The sequence below is a fragment of the Strix uralensis genome, chromosome 11, assembly GCF_047716275.1.
Source record: "Strix uralensis isolate ZFMK-TIS-50842 chromosome 11, bStrUra1, whole genome shotgun sequence".
NCBI classification, from domain to species: domain Eukaryota; kingdom Metazoa; phylum Chordata; class Aves; order Strigiformes; family Strigidae; genus Strix; species Strix uralensis.
This window is the reverse complement of record NC_133982.1, coordinates 1,212,229-1,236,720: the sequence shown is the minus strand read 5'-3', so window position 1 is coordinate 1,236,720 and position 24,492 is coordinate 1,212,229. Positions and strand designations below refer to the sequence as shown.

Here is a 24,492-nt window from a genome sequence, read left to right as displayed (position 1 = left end):
CCGTGTTCATTATTTTGTCTTTTTATTATCTCAAAAAGAGTTCTCCATGTCGGTAAGAGTTCTGCCACAACCTGATTCCCTCGCGCTGCGCACTCCCACAGTCTTACTGCTGCTCCATCCCCTATCGGAACAGTGAATATAGTGACCGCCTTAACCCCCGGTACTTCTGCTGCTACCCACTGTAAAAGTCTCTTCAAGACATGCGGGTTAATATGGACCTTATTTTTAACTAACAGTCTTTCCATCAGTGAAAACACTGAATTTTCTTCCGAGCATATTAAACTCCCCATCGTTCCCCACAGCTCACCTTGCTCACCCTGCAGCGGTGATTGATGCCGGCTCCTGCTTCCTCACAGCAGCTCTTAAGTTCTGAGGGGTTTCCCACCGCAGTGATCCAAGCTGGTCACACTGATCGCCCGCTACACGGGGCACCATGTGTGGCAACTGAGGCACGGACTCTCTGTGAAGTGCAGAGGGAAAGAGAGAGTTTGTTGTTACAATGGTACATACTTATGCTCTCGGATGCTGTCGGTAAAGCTCTTACTTCATATAATTAGCAAATCAGCAATTAGACAGCTATCAACCTTTTCTCCTATCAGCATCAGACCCCTCTAACACGCGCTGTGCAGACCAATCACCCTCTCGTTCACGCGCTGTTCACGCGGCGGTAACTTCTCACAGCTCAGCACTTTCCCACAGCTCAGTGTTGCAGCTGGCCGTTGTTTTTCCTCTGCCACCTCGGCACAACTCGGCAGTTTCTGATCTTTCTCCCCAGGCCTGTTTCTCATCAAAGCCTTGCTGCTTCTCAGGGGCTGTGCAGGGCTGACAGGCCGATGTCTCCCACAAGCGACGACCCTCACCTGCCGTCTCAGCGGGGGCAGGGATGGAGACAGGCAGCACGGCAGAGATGCAGGGTAGGGACGGCTCAGGAGTGGAGATGAACTGTAGCAGGCGATTTACAGATGTTACTGCAGCAACTCTGTCATGAGATAAACACTCAGTTAGTAGTGTTAGTGTAAGTACTAAGAAGGAATTTCACAGCGTGGCTGAGCACAACGCGCTGTGTTCTGTGTTAGAGTGTTTGCTCTTGAGGTCCCACAAATGAAGTTTTAACGGCTGAAGCGAGTGAAGCATCTTTTGTTTACTCTCCAAATCAAACCGGGCTGCGAAATTGTCTGTTGGGGGAAATCCTGGGTAAATATCACCTGTAGGATGTGTGTACTTACAGCTAAGTTCTAATTAAAATCAATCAATTAGGGCAGAGCGGGCAGGGACGGGCAGAGCGGGCAGCGCCGCTTCAGCACCCTGGAGAGCGCCCGGCGGCAGCGGCGCGGGGACCGTGCGCGGACGCGCCCCCGCCCGCGGAGTCCCGGCCCCGCCCGGAGCCGAGACACGGCCACGGCCACGCGCGACCGGCCCCGGGAGACGCAGCCGCCACCCCCCGCCGCAGGCGCAGCGGCACAGGCGCGCAGGGGCGGGGGCACACGGGCACCGGGGCCGGGCGGGCGCAGAGCCCCGCGCAGAGACAGCGCGTGCGCACGCACCCGCGCAGGCGCACACCGAGACACGCGCGCACACGCAGGCACAGGGGCGCGACCCCCGTGCGCGCTCCCGTGGGCGCGGCAACACCCGAACCCCGACGCCGACCCCACACGGCCCCGCACCCCACTCGCGCCGTCGCACACGCACTTTCTCACCCGCCGCAGCCCCCGTCCGCGCTCCCACAGCCCCCCCACGCGCAGGCACAGTCCCACGCAGACACCCAGCGACCCCCTGACACAGTCACACCCGCGCACGCACACCCGGACCGCGCGTGCTCCCGCCCCCTGACACGCGGACACACACGCCCGCGGGAGGGGCGGCCGGCGCGGGGGGGGGCGCGGGGCGGGGCGGGGCAGCTGCCGGCCGCGGGGCGCAGAAGGACGCGCGGAAGGAGCCGGCGCCGGCCGAGCTGGCGGCAGACAGGGACAGCCCGGACCGCTCCGGGGCTCCCCCGGCGCCTCCCGCCCCACGGTCAGGCTGCGCTCGCGCCCGCTGGGGGGGAGCGGCTGGTGCGGGCGCGGGGGGGCGCGGATCGACGCGCGGGGCCGGCGCTGGGCGGCGGCAGCTCGCGGGGCTCGCGCGGCCCCGCCGCTTCCCCCGGAGCCGGCGCCGGGCTCCGCGCCGAGGGGACCCGTCTGAGCGGGACCCGCGCCAGCCCTCGGGGCCGCTCCGGGCAGCGCCCGCCCGCGGCTGCGCGCTGGGGACGCGCCGCCGCCGCCGCCGCGTTGGGTCGGGGCCGCGGGCAGCGCTGCCCGGGCCGCGGGTCCGTTCCCGCAGAGGCCGCTGCCGGCTGCGCGCCCCGCTCGCCGCGGCTCGGTGTCCGCGCTGAAGCGCTCGGCGCTGCGCGGGGCCGCCGCGGGGCCTCGGTGCGGCGCTGCTGGAGGGACCGTGCGGGGCCGGCGGGGCTGTGATACAAAGAAATGATTACTTGTTTTGAGACTTATTTACTTATAGCAAACTGCTTAGCAACTTATATACTTATAGCAACTTATAGTACTACTTATAGTATTTTTTAATATTGCTAAGAATCCTGCTTGCCCAGACTGTTCTGTGGGATTTTACCAAGGACTGCTGTGTCCATCAAAACAAAGCAGTTTACTGTGAAAATCTACCAAGAACTGCAGTGTTCAGCAAAATATCATGTTTTTGTCCTTGGGAAACAGATGTGCTCTGACTAGTTGGGTCTTGGTAATGAGTAAAGATAGCCATGTACGGACGGTAGAAGTTCCATTGGTTCTCTTAGGTAAGATAGAATGAGTAAACCAGCTGAAAACACTCTTGTTATTCAAGAAATTGGTGGAGAGAACCTGCACATGCTCTGGGGAAAAGTACAAGGTGAGGAGGACTGTGAGCCTTCCTCTAACAGACCCCAGAGACGCCCCCCAGGAGGCAATGGGCAGGTGCAAAGAGAACACAAACTGCTGACACCAGCCTCTAGAGCTAACCCAGCCTCACTCATGCATATGTATGTGTGTGTTATGTAATCAATGAATATGTATATCCACACTCGATAAGTTTTTGGTAAAATGTGCTGGGGGTGTGCAAGCTTTGTGGAGAAATCCCCTTGCACCCCGGTGCCGGAGTAAACATACCTGCTGTGTAACTCTCTCTGAGTTGTAGAGTCTGTTTTCCGCAAGTCAACCCCTACTAGGTCCTGCCCCTCCTTGTCACCATCTCCACCTGATTTGTCCTCGAGGTGTGGGGGGACAGACGGGTTTGGGGAGGACCTACAGGAATGTGGGGGGGTGGGGGACACGGGGGTGTTTGGGTTGGACCTAGAGGAATGTTTAGAGATGGGGAGTATAGGGGAGTTTTGGTAGGACCTACAGGAATGTGAGGGGGTGGGGAATATGGGGGGTTTGTGTAGGACCTACAGAAATGTGTAGGAGTGGGGTATATGGGGGTTTTTTTTAGGACCTACAGAAATGTGTGGGGTTGGGGCACACAGAGGGGTTTGGGTAGGACCTACAGAAATGCAGGTGGCACCAGTGCAGTGAAGGTAGAACCCAGCTCTTGGGGTCACCACCCCTGAGAGCCCTGTGCAGCCCAGGGACACGGAGGCTGCTGCAGGCACAGAGCAGGAGATGGGCTGGGGCAGCTCTTGGGCTGCGTGGGAGGGGCGGTCGCTGCAGGGAGTTGCAGAGGTTTGGGGTTTTTTCTTGCGGTGTGGGAACAGTTTCCATGTGTTCCAGACACCCAGTGCCCCCTGCTTAGAGTGACAAGCGTTCTCCTTCCCATCAGCTCTTCAGTGACGCATCAAACCAGCAGCTGCTCACCAACAGAATTCAGATTTCCTGGGCCAGGTCGCGGGAGAACTGGAGGTAAGAAAGGCTCCACTTCCTGCGCTGCTCCGGGGTCATTCACAGCTCTGCTCTTTTTTCCCTCGGGGAAAGCAGAGCCTGGGGCAGAGGGTAAAACTCTGCAGGCGTGGGAAGCTCGGCCTTGTGCTGGTGACCCACGGGGTTTGTGTGCTGCTGGTGTCTGGGGTGGAAGGGCTGAGGTGGGGACCCTCTGAAGAGCCCACGCTGCCCCAGACCCAATCTGACAGACCCACAGCAGAGTGCAGCTCTTGCTTTCGTATTTCTCAGCAGCTCTTTGTCCTGCTCCTTCCCAGAGCTTTGACCTGCAGGAGGAGGGTGACAGTCTGTCGGGGGAAGAGGAGCTGCCCTGAAGAGAAGCCCCCATCTGCCTCAGCCCTGCACCCTGGGACTGTTCTTCCCTCTGCTCTGGATCTCTGGGGCTACTCAGAGCTGCCCTTGGCAGAGTGAATCTTCTCAGGCCCCGAGAGCTCTGGTGATGTCGTTACTGCAGGTTTCTTCAAGGCAAAGCTGGCCAGGAGAGAGAAGCCCTGTTTGGGCCTGCAGGGCAGGGTCCTGCCAAGATGCTTTAATGGTACCTACTGGAGAGAACAGTCACTAAATAACTTTTTGTGTAAAGCTTTGAGCTCGCATCCTGCTGCCCTTCTGTCAGCAGGCAGCCCAGTTACTGTCCAGTGCCAGCCCAGCTGCCAGCCCTCGCCGTCGCCTTCACAGCCAGCGCTGCCTCTGTCCGTCGTCTGCCTCTGCTTAACTTTATAACCTCTGCCCAGCTTATAAAGTTAAGATACACATAGAGAAATAGGACACAAGACTTCACCTGATTCTTTTTTACTCAAAATGGAACCATGCTAACAGAGTGTACTGGTTTGGCTGGGATAGTTAATTTCCTTCACAGTAGCTTGTATGGCGCTGTCTTTTGGGTTTGTGACCACACTAGCGTGGATAACACTCCGATGCTGTAGCTGTTGCCGAGCGGCGCTTGCACAGCGGCCAGGCCTTCCCTGTGTCTCATGCTGCCCAGCCAGGGAGCAGGCTGGGGTGGTCAAGAATTTGGGACAGGACCCAGCCAGGACACCTGACCCCAACTGACCAGAGGGATATTCCATACTGTATGACGTCGTGATCAGCAATGAAAGCTGGGAAAGGAGGAGGAAGGAGGGGACGTTCAGAGTTACAGCGTTTGTCTTCCCAAGTCACCGTTATGTGTGATGGAGCCCTGCTCTCCTGGAGATGGCTGCCTGCCGACAGGGAGTGGTGAAGGAACTCATTTCATTTTGCTTGTGCGAGCAGCTTTTGATGTACCTATTAAACTGTCTCTGTCTCATCCCACGAGTTTTCACACTTTTACCCTTACAATTCTCCTTCCCCCCGCCCCCCCCACCCCGACCAGGGGGGAGTGAGCGAGTGGCTGGGTGCAGCTGAACACAGCACATTTCAGTTATGTTGATCAAACTTTTAAGGCCAGTGTATTTCCTGCTTAATTTCAGTAGAATGTCAACATCTGATTAACATTGATACTGCATGTTCATCTCAAAATGAAAAATTCTAATTGAATTTGTTTGAATAGTACCGAAACACTTAACTTTGGGGTGACATGAGTGACTACATCTGTCAGACCCCTCACAAGGCCTGTGGAAGTGTTAGTTCTCCCTCACGAATGTCCCACGCTACCTAACACTACAGCAGCACTGGAAAACCCAGACTGAGTTCTTTTCCACCCAAAATGAAACATTTATTTGGATTTTCATAAGTATTTTAATGATGCAACAAAATCCCTTTTTCCTCTAAGTGAAGCGTATTTCTGAGGAAACTACGTTCTTTATCACAAAACGCTGGTGAAAAACACTTGGTCTATTCCAGCATGGCTCTGAACTTCTGAAGTAGAATACTGGTGCTGGAGGTTGGGCTAAGCATAGGAGCTTTCTCCCTCAAAGATGTGGTTTCTTAGGAGGGCCGGCAGAGAAACAAGGGAGGTCGGTATCTCTGCAGAGCTTGGCTGTGGAGTGTGTTGCTCTTTCCCCGCTTTTCCTGCCCTTTGCTCTTTCCTGGGGGGATAGCAAGGGGACCTCCCTAGCTGTTCCCTTGCTCCCATTCTGCATCTCTCCCACCCCCAGGATACGCACCACCCACACCCATCAGTGTCATGAAGGCACCAGAGACACCCACAACCACCAGCTCAGAGGCCAGCACCAAGGGAGCCGACTCCATCTCCCGGGATGGGATCTCAAGGAGCGAAGCATCCCCGGGTCACGTCACCTGACCGTACGCTTGCTAAGGGCTTTGTAAAGGAGCCCCCGGCAGCGCTGTCTGCAGGGTGGGTCTGTACTTTGTGGGTGTGGGGTCTTTGGCTGCCTGGGGAAGCGGGCTGGGGCTGAAGGCCGGGGCTGTGCAGAGGGCGTGGGTGTGATGTGCTCTGGCCACTCTGACATCACAACGGCTGAGCCACGGTGGGGACAGTTAGAAGAGGCAGCGCCGCCCCAGTGCGCCCTGGGCCAACGGTGAGTGCACACGTGGGAGGGAGGCTGGGCAAGGGACAGGGTAGAAACGCAGCCCCCTCCGCAGGGCCCAGCTGCTTGCGGAAGCGCCTTTGACAGGGCCCAGTGACGCCCCCGCCAAGGCTGGGCACAGGCCTTGCTGCCTCACAGCTGCCTCGCCCCCTCTCCTACCTGCCCCCAGTGCCCTACGGCTGCCCTCCCCTCTCCCCCCGCCACCGGCTCCCTGCCTGCCAGCCCCCTCTGAAACCCTTCTCCCCTTCCTCCTGCAGGCCATGGCTGTCATAACATTACTCGTCCTGTTGCTGAAAAGCATCATCCAGCACACGCAGCTGGTTGGTGACGAGGTGGATGAGACCGTGGGTGAGGACATGCAGCAGCGTGCAGCACAGCCGAGCCAGGAGATGACGCAGCTGCTGCAGGAGGTGAAGGAGCCGGAGCAGAGGAGCCCCGAGCAGAGTGGCTTTGGCTGGCCAGCCCTGCTCTTTGCTGCCTGGCAGCAGTGGCAGTTCTGGGCCACTGCTGGACTCCTGGCCCTGCTCCTCGGTCTCTGCTGGTGGCTCAGGAAAAGGAGCCCTGACGTGGACAGCAGTGGCAAAGAGGAGAGCTCCAGCAGGGACACGGAGCGGGAGGAGGAGCAGCCACCGATCGGGGTGGGCAGCACCTTTGAAGGTTGGAGTCCCTGTGAGGACGACGCTGTCTACTGCCTGCTCGTGCCCCCCCGTGGGCACGCCTTCCACCTGGAGCTGGACACCCCAGGAGAGATGCCGGCAAAGATGCAGCAGATGGAGCTGCCACGCAAACATGCAGCAGTCCAGTTCCTGGGCTGCAGGGAGTGCCTGAGCAGCAGTGACAACACCTGTGTGCGCTGGGATCAAGTGGATGACCTGCTCAGCCTGGTGGCGGAGCTCAGAGCAGAGGTCAAGAGATTAAGAAGTATTAGGGAGTGTGAAATGGAAATTGATCGGTGGAGTAACACCCTGGCACCCCAATGCAACGGGAGCAAATGGAGGCTCCAAACAAGGCAGGTAATCCCTCATCCTCTTGCCACCAGGCAGAGAAGGAGGGGACCTAAGAGATGGGGGAGGCTGGAAACAGGTCCCCGCTCAGGGAGGCAGGAAAATCCTCTCCTGACCTCCCTCACCCTCCATGGTGTCTCTTCACAATAGATTCGGTGCCCTGGAACGTTTGAATGAAGAAGATGTGGAGCCAGCAGCCAGACGCCACGTGGCCAGCAATTCACCTCCCCCTCCCCCCTCTGATAAGATAGGGGAGGGACAAAAGAAGAGAATTCATGGGTTGAATAAAAAGAGAGAATTTACTAAATATAACAAGAGAACAACAGTAACAATAATGAGTCCAAAAAGAACCGGGTAAAATGCAACAGTAGCTTACCGAGCGTGGCGACCGCCCCCCGCCCACCCCCCCACCACCACCCCGCCCCCCACAACAACACGGCCCGACGAGCAGACGGTGTGCATGAGAGGGAGAGAGAGAGAGAGAGAGCCCGCCCACCTGGGCATGACATCACATGGTATGAAATACTGCAATGAAAATTAACTCCATCCTGGTCGAAACCAGTACAGTCTCCACTCCTTATTCCATACCATTGACGTTATGCTCAGGTTTCCAAATACATCTTAAGGAATCACCACCCCCTTCTTTCCCAGGTCTCACAGATATCATTCCCTTCCACAATTTTTGCTGAGTTCATTTAGTCCATAACTTCAGGTTCCATCTCTCATGACAGTCTATAAGGCTGAGGGATGAGGCGGAGTTGGCTCAGTTGGTAGAGCAGGAGGCTTTGGATGTGGCACGGGGATGTTGCAAGGCACCAGTTGCAATAACAGGGTTATTTGACAGTCCAGTTCACTGTCTATTCTCACCTAAAATCAAATCTCCCTGAGGCACACATCGGACCTCTCCATCCTTCTGCATTACCCACCAAGTGCAGCCAGGTCCTTGGGCAAAAGTAATCCCACGCATGGGTTTACCTTTACCCAATGCAGGAGTAACCCAGATGGCCTTCCCCAACATATTCCTAATGCGCACTGCGGGGGCTTTATCCCCATCCACGGTATGTAGGAGGTTTGATTGAGCAGGGCCAGCCTGGTTGGCAGATCGTCTGGGATTGACTAACCAGGTGGCTTTTGCTAAATGCACGTCCCAGTGTTTGAAAGTTCCACCCCCCATTGCTCTCAGTGTAGTTTTCAGCAACCCATTGTATCGCTCAATCTTCCCAGAGGCTGGTGCATGGCAGGGAATGTGATATATCCACTCAGTGCCATGTTCTTTGGCCCAGGCCTCTATGAAGTTGTTTCGGAAATGTGTCCCATTATCTGACTCAATTCTTTCTGGCGTGCCATGCCACCATAAGACTTTCTCCTCAAGGCCTAAAATGGTGTTCCGGGCAGTGGCATGGGGCACGGCATAAGTTTCCAACCAACCAGTGGCTGCTTCCACCATTGTAAGCACATAGTGTTTGCCGTGCCGAGTTTGTGGGAGCGTGATATAATCAATCTGCCAGGTCTCCCCATATTTATATTTTGACCATCGTCCTCCATACCAAAGGGGCTTTAACCGTTTGGTTGCTTGATCGCAGCACATGTCTCACATTCATGGATCACCTGTGCAATGGTGTCCATGGTTAAGTCCACCCCTCGGTCATGAGCCCATCTATATGTTGCATCTCTTCCCTGATGGCCTGAGGAGTCATGGGCCCAGCGAGCCAGAAATTGTTCACCCTTATGCTGCCAGTCCAGATCTACTTGAGACACCTTGATCTTGGCAGCCTGATCCGCCTGTTGGTTGTTCTGATGTTCTTCAGTGGCCCGACTCTTGGCTACATGAGCATCTACACGACATACTTTCACAGCCAGGTTCTCTACCCCAGCAGCAATATCTCGCCATCATTCAGCAGCCCAGACGGGTTTGCCTCTGCGCTGCCAGTGGCTCCGTTACCACTGCTGTAACCACCCCCACAGCGCATTTGCCACCATCCATGAGTCAGTACAGAGGTAGAGCACCGGCCACTTTTCTCACTCAGCAATAGCCAAGGCCAGCTGGACGGCTTTCACCTCTGCGAACTGACTCGATTCACCTTCTCCTTCAGCAGCTTCAGAAACCCGTCGTGTGGGGCTCCATACAGCTGCCTTCCACCTTCGATGTTTTCCCACAATGCGACAGGATCCATCAGTAAACAGGGCATATTGCTTCTCATTATCCGGTAGCTCAGTATATGGTGGGGCCTCTTCAGCATGTGCTACCTCTTCCTCTGGCACCATTCCAAAATCTTTGCCTTCTAGCCAGTTTGTGATCACTTCCAATATTCCTGATGGGTGGGGCTCCCTATTTGAGCCCGTTGTGTGATTAATGCAACCCATTTACTCCACGTGGCATCAGTTGCACGGTGTATAGAGGGGACCCTCCCTTTGAACACCCAGCCCAGCACTGGCAGTCGGGGAGCCAGGAGGAGCTGTGCTTCAGTCCCGATCACCTCTGAAGCAGCTCGGACCCCTTCACATGCTGCCAGTATCTCCTTTTCAGTTGGAGTATAGCGGGCCTTGGATCCTCTGTATCCCCAACTCCAAAACCCCAGGGGTTGACCCTGAGTGTCCCCTCATGCTCTCTGCCAGAGACTCCAGGTAGGGCCATTCTTCCTGGCTGCAGTGTAGAGCACATTTTTAACATCTTGCCCTGTCCGAGCTGGCCCGAGGGCTACTGCATGAACTATTTCCTGCTTAATTTGCTCAAAAGCCTGTCGCTGCTCCGGGCCCCATACAAAATCATTCTTTTTCTGAGTCACTTGATAGAGAGGGCTGACAATCTGACTGTAATTTGGAATGTGCAGTCTCCAGAAACCCACAACACCCAAGAAAGCTTGTGTTTCCTTTCTGTTATTGGTGGGGACATAACTGTTATTTTATTAATCACCTCCACTGGAATCTGACGACGTCCATCTTGCCATTTTACTCCTAAAAACTGGATCTCTTGTGCAGGTCCCTTGACTTTACTACGCTTTATGGCAAAACTGGCTCTCAGAAGGACTTGGATAATTTTCTCCCCTTTCTCAAAAACTTCTTCTGCTGTATTACCCCATATAATGATGACATCAATGTACTGTAAATGTTCTGGGCCTTCTCCTTGTTCCAGTGCAGTCTGGATCAGTCCATGGCAGATGGTGGGGCTGTGTTTCCACCCCTGGGGCAGTCGATTCCAAGTGTATTGGACACCCCTCCAGGTAAAAGCAAACTGTGGTGTGCACTCTGCTGCCAGAGGGATGGAGAAAAATGCATTGGCAATATCAGTCGTGGCGTACCACTTGGCCACCTTCGACTAGTTCATGTTGCAGTTCCAACATGTCTGGCACAGCAGCACTCAGCGGTTGCCTGACTTCATTCAGGCCACGATAGTCCACTGGCAATCTCCACTCTCCATTAGACTTTCGCACTGGCCATATGGGGCTGTTAAAAGGGGAGCACGTCTTGCTGATGACTCCTTGGCTCTCTAGCTGACGAATCGGTTTATGGATAGGGATTACAACATCTTGATTGGTGTGGTATTGCCATCGGTGCACGGTTGTAGTGGCAGTTGGCACCCGTTGTTCTTCAACCCTCAGCAATCCCACAACAGAAGGATCCTCTGATAGACCAGGCAACACAGACAGCTGTTTAATTCCTTCTGTTCCCAAGGCAGCTATACCAAAAGCCCACCGATACTCTTTTGGGTCCTCAAAATACCCTCTTCTGAGATAATCTATGCCAAGAATACATGGAGCGTCTGGGCCAGTCACAATGGGGTGTTTTTCCCACTCTTTCCCACTTAGGCTCACCTCGGCCTCCAATACAGTCAGCTGTTGAGACGCCCCTGTCACTCCTGAAATACAAACAGGTTCTGCTCCTTTAAAATTTGATGGCATTAGGGTGCATTGCACACCAGTGTCCACTAGAGCCTTGTACTGCTGGGGGTCAGACGTGCCAGGCCATCGAATCCACACAGTCTGGTAAACTCGGTTGTCCCTGTCCTCCGCCTGGCTGTTGGTCATAATACCTGCTAACGACAAATGGGTTAGTGTGGTGTGCACGGGTTTCAGCCTCATCTTGATCACTCACTTCTTGGGAAGACAAGTCAGAAGCTCTTCTCATAGGATTGTGAGCAAAGTCGACCTTTATGCTCTGTTTGGCCACTTGATTACTGGAAACCAGAGCAGCATTTCTCCTGAAAGGACCACGTTCTGTACTTGTTCTTCCTTCCAGATCACATACCCGCTTTTCTAGGAGGTAGGTAGGTTTTCCATCACATTTCTTCATGTCTTCTCCATGGTCATGCAGACAATGCCACAGCTTCCCCCATGGTGTGTACCGGTGCTCTCGAGTAGAGAAACGATTGCTCCTAATAGCCAAGATTCTGGTCCGTGCAGGTGGGGAGTAGGACATGTTCTCCTTAAGTTGCTGGACATCTTGCAATAATTTGTTCACAGCTGTGATGATGGGGGAAGAGACACTTTCATCATATTGTTGTAGTCAGTGAGCCAGTTCATTCACTGTTGGTGCCTCTTCGTCTGTCCAGTCCATTAGTGCTAATGCACTGGCATATGATGAGGGTGTGCTCCGTGCAAAAGTCCTCCACATGGGCCGGGTGCATCGGACTTCATCTGGATCTGTGGGTAGCCGTGCATTATCTGGGTCATCGTAAACTGCCTCCCGCACAGCTAGCTCCCTCAAGGATTGAATGCCTCTTTCCATAGTGGTCCACCTCCTTGGTCGACATGTCAAGTCGTCCTTGAAGGAATACCTCTCCCTCACATTTGACAGAAGTCGCTTCCAGACACTAAGATTTTGTGTCTCCTTTCCACTGGCTTTGTCAATGCCCCCTTCCCTAGACAGGGATCCCAGCTGCCTCGCCTCCCTGCCCTCTAGTTCCATGCCACTGGCCCCGCTATCCCAGCACCGAAGCAGCCAGGTAACGAGTTGCTCAGGTGGCTGGCGGCTGTAATCTTTTCTTATGTCTTGCAACTCACTCAAGGATAAGGATTGGGTGACTGTCACTGGCTCGGCCTCCTCCTGCTCTCGTGATGGGCCTGGTTCATCATCACCCTGTACACTGCGAGGGGATTTTTTTGTGTATTTCTTCTTCTGTATGGGAACAACTGACACTGTTGTGGGTTGTTTCTCTGGTTCAGCTGCAGCGCCCGTCCTCGAGTTTGTAGTGGCTGCAGTTTCTGTTACTTGGTTAATCTTAAATAGTAACTTAACCATAAACAAAACATGAACCACATGCAGGACAACACTAGCTCCGAACATCACAGCAAACATGTTTTTGTCAACATTCCAAAGATATTTGAACTCCCCAAATTTTTCAAACACAACTGTAAATAGCCCCAGGACCGATGACTGCACGCTATCATAGATGAGCATCACATAGTACAACAGAAACGAAACCTTAACCCACCTCTCACGGAAGGTGAGCAACAGCATGGGAAACACGTATTGCAAATGAGGTGATAAGATCTTAAGGAGCCAAGCAATCCACATTTTACCTGTTTTGTTATTATCTCAAACAAAAAGAAAAGCCTTGGTGCCCCACGTTGGGCACTAAAAACTGTGGAGGTTTGAACTCAGCCGGCAGCCAGATGTCACGTAGCTGGCTGTTCACCTCCCCCTCCCCCCTCTGGTAAGATAGGGGAGGGACAAAAGAAGAGAATTCATGGGTTGAATAAAAAGAGAGAATTTACTAAATATAACAAGAGAACAACAGTAATAATAGTGAGTCCAAAAAGAAACAGGTAAAATGCAGCAGCGGCTTACCGAGTGCGGCGACCGCCCCCCACCCCCCGCGAGCAGACGGCGTGCATGAGAGAGGGAGAGAGAGAGCCCGCCCACCTGGGCATGACATCACATGGTATGAAATACTGCAATGAAAATTAACTCTATCCTGGTCAAAACCAGGACAGAAGAGAAGGAGGAAGAGAATGAGACAAACAAGGAGGAAGACCAAGGTCCACCAAGGTTGGGTCATTCTAGACCAGGTATTAAAACCAGTTCTAAAAAGAACCCCAGAAGAGTCATTGTAGTGGGTGTCTCTATTCTGAGGGGTGTCTCAGGCCCCATATGCAGACCAGACCCGCTTCATAGGGAAGTCTGCTGCCTCCCTGCGGCCTGGGTCAAGGACCTCAAGGCAAAACTCCCTGCTCTAGTGAGACCCAAGGACTGTTACCCTCTCCTGGTTTTTCAGGTAGGTAGTGACGACATTACCAGGAGAAGTCCTAAAGTGATGAAGAGAGATTTCAGGACCTTGGGGAAACTGATTAAGGGGTCGGGGGCACAAATTGTGTTCTCCTCCATCCCTTCAGTTGGGGGGATGGATGAAGAAGAATACCGGAGAACTCAGCAGATGAACTTGTGGCTCCAAGACTGGTGTTACCGTCACGGCTTTGGATTTTTCAATCCTGGGTTGGCATACAGGGCACCAGACCTTTTGGCATTAGATGGAATGCACCTGTCCCAGAGGGGGAAGAGGATCTTGGGACAGGAGTTAGCTGGGCTCATTGACAGAGCTTTAAACTAGATTTGAAGGGGGAAGGGGGCAAAACATCAGCCCATCTGAAGTGCAGGTATACCAATGCACGCAGCATGGGTAACAAACAGGAGGAGCTTGAAGCCGTGATGAAACAGGAAAATTATGATGTCGTGGCTATTACAGAAACATGGTGGGATGTCTCCCGTGACTGGAGTGTGCCAGTTGATGGCTACAAGCTCTTTAGGAGGGACAGACAAGGAAGGAGAGGTGGTGGGGTGGCGCTGTATGTTAGGGACTGTTATGATTGCCTTGAGTACAAGTGCAGTGAAGACAGGGTGGAGTGTCTTTGTGTTAGAATCAGGGGGAAGGCCAACAGGGCACATGTAGTAGGAGTCTACTATAGGCCACCCACCCACGACAGAGAGGTGGATGAAATATTCTATAGGTGTTTAGGAGAAATCTCATGATGGCTTGCCCTTGTTCTTGTGGGAGACTTCAACTTCCCAGACATCTGCTGGAAATACAACACAGCAGAGCGGGACCAGTTCCAGAGATTCCTGGAATGTGTGGGAGACAACTTCCTAACACAGCTGGTGAGAGAACCAACCAGAGAAGGTGCCCTGCTGGATGTCTTCTTTGTCAACAGAGAAGGACTGGTGGATGATGTGGCGGTCAGAGGACGACTAGGGCACAGCGATCATGAAATAATAAGAGTTCTCTATTCTTAGAGAGGCCAGGAGAGGACTAAGCAGAACTGACGTCCTGGACTTCTAAAGGGCTGACTTTGTCTTGTTTAGGCACTTGCTTGAAAGGATCCCTTGGGAGACGATCCTGAAGGGTATAGGGGTCCAGGAAGGCTGGGCACTCTTTAAGAAGGAAGCGTTAAAGGCTCAGGAGCAGGCGGTCCCCAGGTGCTGTAAGAGAAGCCGGCGACAGAGAAGACCACCCTGGCTGAACAGGGAGCTTAGGCTGCAACTCAAGGAGAAAAGGAGAGTTTACAGCCTTTGGAGGAAGGGGCTAGCCACTCACAGTGATTACAAAGAGGCTGTGAGGCTATGCAGGGCAGAAATCAGGAGGTCCAAAGCCCAGCTGGAAATTACCCTGGCTTCAGCAATCAAAGATAACAAGAAATGGTTCTATAAGTATGTCAGTAGCAAAAGAAAGACCAGGGAGAGTCTCCATCCCCTGCTAGATGCAGGAGGAAACATGGTAACAAGCGATGAGGAGAAGGCTGAGGTGCTTAATGCCTTCTTTGCCTCAGTCTTTAATAGCAAGACTAGTTGTATTGAGGAAATCCAGCCTCCTCAGCCAGAGGACAGAGACTGGGAGAACAACTCCCCCGCAATCCAGGAGACAGTCAGTGACCTACTGCACCACATAGACACACACAAGTCTATGGGACCGGATGGGATACACCCAAGGGTGCTGAAGGAGCTGGCTGGGGTGCTCGCCAAGCCAGTTTCCAACATTTACCAGCAGTCCTGGCTGACCAGGGAGGTCCTGACAGATTGGAAACTGGGCAATGTGACGCCCATCTATAAGAAGGGTCGGAAGGATGATCCAGGAAATTACAGGCCTGTCAGCTTGACGTCGATGCCCGGGAAGCTGATGGAGCAGCTCATCCAGAGTACCATCTTACAACACATGCGGGACAACCAGGGGATCAGGCCCAGTCAGCATGGGTTTATGAAAGGCAGGTCCTGCTTGACAAACCTGATCTCCTTCTACGACAGGGTGACCTGCTTATTGGATGAGGAAAAGGCTGTGGATGTAGTTTACCTTGACTTTAGCAAGGCCTTTGACACCGTTTCCCACAACATTCTTCTGGCGAAACTGGCTGCTCAAGGCTTGGATGATCGCACGCTTTGCTGGGTGAAAAACTGGCTGGATGGCCGGGCCCAAAGAGTTGTGGTGAACGGAGTTAAATCCGATTGGAGGCCAGTCACGAGTGGTGTCCCCCAGGGCTCGGTTTTGGGGCCACTCCTGTTCAACATCTTTATTGGTGATCTAGACGAGGGGATCGAGTGCACCCTCAGTCAGTTTGCAGATGACACCCAGTTGGGTGGGAGTGTTGATCTGCTCGAGGGTAGGGAGGCTCTGCAGAGAGATCTGGACAGGCTGGAGCGATGGGCTGAGGCCAACTGGAGGAGTTTCACTAAGGCCAAATGCCGGGTGCTGCACTTGGGCCACAACAACCCCCAGCAGCGCTACAGGCTTGGGGAGGAGTGGCTGGAGAGCTGCCAGTCAGAGAGGGACCTGGGGGTGTTGATTGACAGCCGGCTGAACATGAGCCAGCAGTGTGCCCAGGTGGCCAAGAAGGCCAACGGCATCCTGGCTTGTATCAGCACTAGCGTGGCCAGCAGGGACAGGGAAGGGATCTTACCCCTGTACTCGGCACTGGTGAGGCCGCCCCTCGATGAGTGGGTTCAGTTTTGGGCCCCTCACTCCAAAAAGGCCATTGAATGGCTCGAGCGTGTCCAGAGAAGGGCAACGGAGCTGGTGCAGGGTCTGAAGCACATGTCGTATGAGGAGTGGCTGAGGGAACTGGGTTTGTTTGGTTTGGAGAAGAGGAGGCTGAGGGGGGAACTCATGGCCCTCTACAACTCCCTGAAAGGAGGGTGCAGAGAGGGGGGATGAGTCTCTTTAACCAAGTCATAAGCGATAGGACAAGAGGTAATGGCCTCAAATTGCTCCAGGGAAGGTTTAGACTGGATATTAGGAAGCATTTCTTCACAAAACGGGTAGTCAGGCGTTGGAATGGGCTGCCCAGGGAGGTGGTGGAGTCCCCATTCCTGGAGGGGTTTAAGAGTCGGGTTGACCCAGCGCTGAGGGATCTGGTGTAGTTGGGTCTGTCAGTTTTAGGTCAATGGTTGGACTGGATGATCTTCAAGGTCTTTTCCAACCCAGGTGATTCTGTGATTCTGTGACTAGGAATTTGCCAAGTGAATTTAGTCCAGCAGAGTCCCATTCTGCACTTTTTATGCAGTTTGGCTAAATAGGCTGCAAAGTGGGTTAGTTTAAAACAAAGTAAAACATTTCCACGCCTCTGCACCTCCCAGATAAAATTCCTGGTGTGGAGACTGGCAATCTCGAGCAGTGCCTCGGCGCCATCTCCTGGGGATTTTGCTGTCTTACGTGAGACATAGTAACTGCAGAAACCCAAGTAAGCATGTTTTACTAAAAATTTTTTTATTTTTCCTCTCTCACAGCACTAATCAACTTTCATTAACATTCAAGTACTTACATTATCTATGGAAAGCTACCTTATTACTGAAAAATCACCCCAAAAATATTCTGCTCCCTCTTCTCACTCTCAACTCCAGGAACAGTTCCCCTCACTTTATGAGCTGTCTGATCAAATGGTGCCACTGTTCCTCCTTGTTTTCTTCTGTCAAAGAGAAAAGTTTGACCTATATGAAGTAGTGTCCTCATATTTTCCTTCCAGAAAACTTGATTATGTCTGTAACTGGAGTGCCATGAGCACAGCAAAAGAAAAAGTGTTCACCCCAAACAAGCTGAAGTTGAGTAAGGAATAGTCTTTTCGAAATGAGGCTTAACCACTGGAAAAGTTGGGGCAGCTTGACACTAGAATAGGCTATTTTCTAGGAATTATCCCCAGCGCGATGTGCTCAAAAGGAACTCTTCAAAGCCAGTGGTGTTGCTGTACAAGGCACTTTGCAGGATTCAGGTGTTACATATGACAAAAGACTTTCCTTCCTTGTGTGGGAAAACAAAACACCAATGAAGAGAGGCCAGGTCTTAAAAGACTGTTATTAAAGTTATAAGGTTATAAGCTTATTCTCTTGGGAAACAGAAACTTTAAGTATCAAAAGTTTTCAGTGCATAGAAGAGATTGATACTGAACTAGGTTGCCCTATTCCAGATAGTTTCAGAAACTAGATTTACTCAAATGTGGGGGGATGGGGAGGGGGGGGGGCGCAAACCAGTGGAAATCACTGTTGGTACCCCAGGAGACTTTCCTTTGTGGGATTTGAGTTCTCTCAGCATACCAGCAGTGCACGACCCCACTCCATACACAGAAGCTTGTATTCCCCTCGTCAGCCAGCACTGCAGCGATACACGCATCACACAACACCGCTGGAGTACAACCTTCCTACGGCCAAGGAAGTTCTGAAGAGAACAAGAAAAGTTTAAGTATTACCAGTTGTCTTCTCCATGTGAAAATATAGACCAAACTTCCATGAAATGGTGCTTGCCTTTGGTCTTTGCTAGGTGAAGAATTGAGCTCTCCTCCATTAATAGACTAACACTAATTCTCTGTGCTCTGCAGGCTGACTGATGAACCTTACACTAAGGTAAGACTAAATTAAAGAGTAGGCCTATTCATGCTCAGCTTTTAATCAGTTACAGTACTTACCAGAAAAAGTCAGAAGGCAAAAGGGAAATGATGTCCTAAAACACCTTTTTGCTTCGCTGTCCAGAGGAGCTGAAAGAATGACAATACCAAGCCAGTCTCAGTATTGACCAGGAAAAAAATTATTTCCCATTACTGCCAAAGAACTGAAAGTGAACACCTTTATATGGGACAGTATCAAAAAAAACCTCTTTGCTTGAATTCTTTTTTTTCCCTTCATATCACTCCCATGCTCTTCCTGCTCAGGAAATAATTGATAATCCTGACATAGACAAAGGTGGTACACAAAGTCTGACCCATTTTCTAGGCTACCAACACACAGGCTCAAACTCCAAGAGCTGCAGGAAGCACAGAAATCACCACCCCTTGACCAAAGCAAAAGGAACATGCTTCATTTCTGTATATATTCAAAATCAGTAACCACGGAGTTTGATAACCAAGTCTCCACCTCTGAAGGAAGTTAATTCAGTGCAATTCTTGCAGCTGCAAAGGCTACCTTAGGGACAGAAAAACAGGGTAAGGGAAGCAGACAACACTTTTGTACATGTATATATAGCTACTCTAATGGCCAGGTTATACTGAAAACACCCATTCAAGTGACTTCCAGAAAAAACAGGTTGTCATACAGCCTCCAGCTAGCTCAGCAACACGGATAGAATTTTAGTAAATACAAGAACTTAGAAAAACTGGCAATACAGGTGGAAATACAGGGGCACCCCCGAGTGTCACATGGCTTGACTAAGTTGAGAGATTCTACTTCCTAGTTAGCTGCACAGATAACTAAAATTTACCAGAGTCATTGAAATAAACTGTTGAATGTTTTGTCACTTGTTATTTACCAACAAAATCAGAAAGAAGCACAAGTTACTTGAAACTATGAAATATTGTATTTGATAGGGAGAAGAACTCTATCAATCAGCAACTTCAGAGATGTCGAATGGCTGAAGATATTGCTATTACTTCCACACGTTTGAATCAATAAAGAAATCCTACATGCAACAATCCAGTAATTCAGCATTCTTCTAATCCTGCGCTTACCTTGCAAATGTTTTCTGGTGAAGTAAGAGCTATAAGGCCATTTGATGATTTAATAAGCAATCAAACTGTCATTCAAGGCAGCACGATGACATATGAATTTCACTGCAGGCAAGTGCCAGGTTATACACAATGGAAGGAACAATCCAGCTAAACAGGCACATGCTGATGGGTTCTAAAATTAACTGAAACTGTTCAGAGAAAGCAGCAAGGGTCAAGATGAACAGCTGACTGAGAACATCTGCTAAAAATGGAGAAAACCAGACACAACGTTAAGAGAAAGACAAAGAATAAATATTCCAAGTACTGTCCTACTGTTTGACTGTTATACAACTTCACCTTGTATATATTTACTGTCTCCAGCTATGAGACTTCTGCAAAATGAGCAACTAGCACCTACATGAGGCAAGAATCTTCACTACTGTGCTCTTCTATAGCCCTGAAAGAGATCAGTCCAGGTATCTGGACCACAGATAGCAGAAAATGGAAGATCTCAGGAAGGACAAAGAGGCTCAAAGTATAAAATCCTGCCTGTAAAGAGATACTAAGTGATATTGCATTTATTTTTGTTTAGAATTACCTGATCATCACCTGGATTTTACATCTTTCTATTAGAATGAAAAGAGGGAAGAAAGAAGATGACAATACCAAGCATGACAAGGAAATCGAAGTTCTCCTTCACACAGACAGAAGATGAAGACAAAAACTTGAAGCAATGGAAGAACTGAATGGTTTGTGGATCAGGCTCACTTTGCCACTTTCAAGTTAGAAAGAATAAAGTATCAATCTTTGTTGAAGAGTACAGGGGTACAACTCCATTTTACAGCCATGAAACTAGAGAAAAGACAGTATGAGAATCTGATCTTACAAGTCAGATCTACAGAACTGTGCATTATCCTTATGAAAAGACATTTCATGCTCAGACAATCTACTGGATAACAGCAGAGAAAACCATATCAGAGTTTGTTGCCACTGAATTGACTCACGGCACTGTTGTCACATTTAAGTTACTGTCACATAAAGATGAAAGGAAAACTACTTCTACTAAAAAGATTACTAATGACCATTTTTACATTGATATGCATTTTTAAAGGTATCACATTTGGTAAAGCTAAACTGCAACACGTATTCAAAGTCCCTTTTTTTCCTCTCAGGAAAATCAACTTTAATCTCATGTTTGAGTCAATCCAATTCTTTTTTTCTTCAATCAAACAAAAGACAGAGAGCAGCAGTCCAAGAAAACAAACAGAAAACCCCACTTATAACTTAAATCATGGAATCATTTCAAAAGGACAGTAAAGTTGCAGCTGTACTATCAGAAATAAGCAGCACTTATCTGGCTGTATGAGCAAACTATCACTGCCTCTACAGACCAGCTGGTTGTTGCTGATGAACCAGTATGGCTTGGAGGGAGGGAACAAAAAAAAAAATCTCAGACTCAATGTTAACAGAGAATTTCTGAAAAATTTTTGTGGTCAAGACTATACCAAACCTCAAAAGGCAATCTTGTAGACAAGATATTCTTCCTATGGTGCTGAACACTATCTATGTGCAAAACAGACCGATAAGGAATTCTTTAAACAAAGATACTTACTGGGACTGTCTTGTTTCATCCATGCCAACAGCAGGTCCTTGTCAATGCAATTTCAGCTCTTCTTGAAAGATGATCAGGACTGTTCCTCAAACAGTGCAAAATCCTATGAAATACAGTCACTGCCTGTGACTTCAGTAAATGCTACATTGGTGAAACCAAAAGCGTTTTAAATGTTTACTCAGTCACTGATTATAAGCTGAAACCTTACTACATATAGCTGTTCTAGTTGAGCAGAACTGGATGGTTGGAATAAAATGTCAAATGTCTGAGAGTGGGTCACTTTAATAGCAGATTATAATTATTTATGGATATTATAATCCCCAAAGAAAGAATATTTGCTTATAAATCACTTTAGAAGAGTAAATAGAAGACAGTTAAAATCACACAAGTGATGAAAACCATCATATTTCTCCACATAGTGCCAATTCCTTTTTTTGTCACTTCACAGAATTTGTTGCATACTCATATTTTTTTCATTAAAAGTTATGGTAGGTATATTGGCCAGCTGAAAAAACCAACTTAAACCATTCCACACAGGCATAGTTCTTACTGCACAATGGATAAATTATGAACACTTCCAGAGACACCATTCCTAAAAAAAAAAAGATTCAGACACAAACTTCTTGAACAGTATTTCAGCTTTAATGGAACCAGAACCATAAACCATCAGAACAATTCTATACACCTAGATAAAGACTTCGGAGCATGACTAAGTACTTATTACTTCCTATAGACCTGAAACAATACAGTGTAAATATGTCTTAACTAGAAAATACAAACATGCTTTTGCAAGATTGTTTCGCTGTTTTTGAGCGTAGTTGTCACTTGAAGATTGGCTGATCACTTTCCTTCTCTTTTTTTCTATAAAGATCTGAAAAAGATGATATTTCAAGAGTTACTCAGCATTTCTTCAGGGACAAATGACATGCACTTCTAGACCCACATAACCAATAACATGGTTTTTCCCAGAAGCTGTTTTCAGAATGAATTTTGCCTGTTATCAGAGGTCTCCAGAACAGAGACACCATTTTAGTGCATCATAACAAGCAACAAATGCTGGGAACATACAAAATTCCATTTTTTGCTGAAACAAATATCAAAGTCCAAAGAAAACAGTGATCTGAAAGCAGCTCTCACTTCTTATCTCTAATACTCATTTTGTGAAACGGGAAGTGTTCAGAAAACGTATTTTTAGCTTAAATTTCTTTAGCTTTCTGAATTTCCCAGGATTCAGTCTTTAACTTTTCCTTTCACTTCCAAGCTCCTTAGCTTCTTTTGCCCTGCATTCCTGTCATTTTCTTCATCCTCCTGTGGACCGCATTTTGGTTACTGCTGCATCTATTCACACTGTTTACAGAAAAGTCAACAGAATAACTCAGTATGGGCAAATGCTCACCAGAGCAAATGAAAAAGGACTGGACAGAATGAAGAGATGTACTTCTAACAGCCAGAGCACGCTCAGCACTTTAGTTACTGACAAAACCATAAAGCTGGATTTCAGAAACAGTCCATCAAGCCCTGGCCTATAAAACTCTCTATAGGCTGGCTTAGACAGGGCAATGCAATTGAAGCACACCCAGAAGGCTATTTAAACTGTGCTTTGAAAAGCATGGGTGTATCCAAATCCTAAACTAACCCTAACATCAGCTGGGCAGAAAAGGAATCAGAAATTACCTCAGGTGCTCACTTGCCCTGCAAAGTTCACTGTACACGCAGACCTTTCTCTTCAGTGTTTCAGTCAGGCTATTCCAAATCTATGGATTCCTTAATGGTCTCTATCTCTATGATCCCTTTATGCTACTCTTAAACGAACACCAACTACTGGAAAAACAAATTAAGACTCAACTGCTGTACTAGAGGAAAAAGTAATACTCCACAAGCCCAGCTAAGGTATCTAAGAATCCAAATGTGAAGTGTCTCTGTGACTACTGTCGGGGTGATACAGCAAGTCAGCAGTCACCCGCAGAGAAGAGAGGTGAGAAAACAGAGACAATTAAAGTAACGCATCGGGAAGAAAAGACCAAAAGGAATGGTCAGGTAGAATCAAGAAATAAGTTAGTACTTTCAAACCTCTTCTGCAGTTTGACTTGATCAGGTTTGTTCTGTCCCCCCGATAGTTTATTTTAAGCCAAGATTACAGAAATAGATTACAGCGGACAGAACACTAACCCGCAATCACTTACCGAAGAATCAGGGACATCTAGAGGGCAAGAACTGTCCGTTGAACACAGCTTTCTCTGAGCTCGTTCTGGCTTGAGCTCCTTTCCTTTGACACTTTCTGGTTCTGCAGACTTGGGAGAGTTTATTGTTGCCATCAGCTTCTTTGCTACAGGAAAAATTTTATCGTAAATCTTACTGGTTTATGAACCTCAAAATTAATGAATAAAGGTTTAATGAATAAAGGTTTATTAAAACCAGTTTAAAAATGAAACAGATGTAGTCTGAAATTGAAACATAAAAATTCAGAAGTGGTATGTATTTGACTACCACAGTCTTCTATATCCAGAAACAGTTTTCTATAGCTTCAAATGCAAAAGCTGAAAGGACACATTATAATAGCACCAAAAAAATCAATTGGGATTCAGATTTCACTGGATGCTAAATACAACAGGAATTGAAAACAGGGCTTAACTTCTTTGTACTGACAGAAGCACAAGGCTGAGTCAATTTCCTCTATGTACTTTGTGGTGGTTTAGCCTCTGCCGGGGTCTGAGACCACGCAGCCGCTGCCCCTCCCCCACAAAGGGAGTGAAATACAAAGCCCCAAGACTGAAATAAGGAAAGGTTTAATACAACAGAGCAATAGCAACACAACCAACAATAACAATAACAGTAATAGTGATGGCAATGAACAGAGCAAAATAGCTACCAAATACAGCAGTTTGAAGCACGATGTACAAACCCACGAGTGCACCGCGCTCCGCGCCAGGAAAATGTGACCTGCCAGGATGTGACATCCGCATGGTATCTGAATAACCCGGCTAGAGCTCCCCCCCACTGCTGGGGAAACTTAACCCTATCCTGGTTAAACCAGGACATACTTGTATAGTTTTATCAGACTAGTACCAGCTCTGTGAAGAGATGAGTGTGTGCATCGTATGAGCTAGAAGGAAAGAAGAGATCCCAAACAATACTAAGTTATGCAAAAGAGGGAAAAAACACAGGACACAGTAATAAAGGTTACAAATTAGATCCCATTTACTCAAATTACGTATTTTCAGGGTGAAATTTGGAGTAGTCTGAATTCGGCTTCCATTGATAATGACATGTTGTCCTCATGGAACCACTCTGACAAATGCTGAAAATTTTAAAAATCCCACTATCTTAATTTTAACTGTCCGTGTTGAATAGTGACTGACCTTGTTTTAACCAGCCAAATAATAGTGTCTTTTAGAATTTAACACTGGGGATTCCTTGGGCCCTCTGCTAATTTTAATCTTTTTTTAAAAAAAACCCAGTAACTCAGAAATCATGTCTTACTGTAGGAAAGAATAAAAATGGAAAGTCCTAGCAGTTAATTTTCCCAAGGCTATGCTTAAACTTAATGAAATCCATTAATTGCTAATTTAGACTCCTAAATGAAAGTTATGGTTTTAAACCTAAGTATGAATTACATCA

General features: G+C 49.2%; 1 long non-coding RNA gene across 1 annotated transcript; it reads left to right on the top strand.

Moving 5' to 3' along the window:
- Nucleotides 1-1,935: 1,935 nt before the first annotated feature.
- Nucleotides 1,936-5,307, top strand: LOC141948225 (uncharacterized). Its single transcript, XR_012630397.1, has 3 exons — nt 1,936-2,013; nt 3,784-3,863; nt 4,157-5,307. It is a non-coding gene; the product is annotated as an uncharacterized LOC141948225 (long non-coding RNA).
- Nucleotides 5,308-24,492: the final 19,185 nt, after the last annotated feature.